The sequence below is a fragment of the Etheostoma cragini genome, chromosome 7 (assembly GCF_013103735.1).
Source record: "Etheostoma cragini isolate CJK2018 chromosome 7, CSU_Ecrag_1.0, whole genome shotgun sequence".
In the NCBI taxonomy this organism is placed as follows: Eukaryota; Metazoa; Chordata; class Actinopteri; order Perciformes; family Percidae; genus Etheostoma; species Etheostoma cragini.
Genome location: NC_048413.1, coordinates 27,529,939 through 27,530,967, shown reverse-complemented (window position 1 = coordinate 27,530,967; position 1,029 = coordinate 27,529,939).

The window sequence follows — 1,029 nt, the reverse complement described above, 5'->3', positions numbered from 1 at the left end:
TTTTTGTTGTGAAGCACTTTGTGGTTCTATACCTGTGAAAGGTGCTATATAAATAAACTTTTACTTACTTACTTACTTTACAGTATTTGTTGTGTTTGACGCTAACTCGTAGCTAAGCTAGCAGTGCTTTCAGAAACGTTGTAGCTATCTATGGTTGTTTGGTTGCTAACGTTAGCTCAAAACACCATTCAACTGACAGCCTTTGTTGTGTTTGATGCTAGCTTGTAGCTAAGCTAGCAGTGAACCAACTTGGTTAAGGAGGTCCATGTTCACTGTGTTGACGTTACAGAAGTCTCCCGTTAGCATCTTGTATGCTACTTGTCGCTAAGTGATGCATGCGTGACTCACATTGGGACGCTTTAACTGCCGCTCACTCAAGGAGAACTTGATTGATTACCTTTCAGATCGGTAACCTTGGTAACCTGGGGAAGATGATGACCGTGGTTCACACCAAACCAGTTCAGAGTGGAGCGCTCACTGTCCAGGCCGGGAGCAGCCCAATGACCCAGATCCTCCAGGTACCCCCCCCCCCCCCCCCCCCCCCCCCCCCCCCCCCCCCCCCCCCCCCCCCCCCCCCCCCCCTCCCCCCCCTCCTCCCCCCCATTGGTTGGAGGTCTCACAGACACACACACGGACATACACACAGACATACACACAGGTAACACACACAGACAAACACACAGGTAACCCACACACACCCAGACATACATACACACAGGTAACACACACACACACAGACAGACAAACACGCAGGTAACACACACACACACACACACAGACAAACACACAGGTAACACACAGACACACACACACACAGACATACACACAGGTAGCACACACACACACACACACACACACAGGTAGCACACACACATCCAAACACACAGCTCTGATTGGTTGCAGGTCTATCCAATTGAGTGCAGAGGCATTTTCGGTTGAAACACGGCTGTAACCACAGAACCACAGAACCAGCACCACAGAACCACAGAACCACAGAACCACAGAACCAGCACCACAGAACCACAGAAC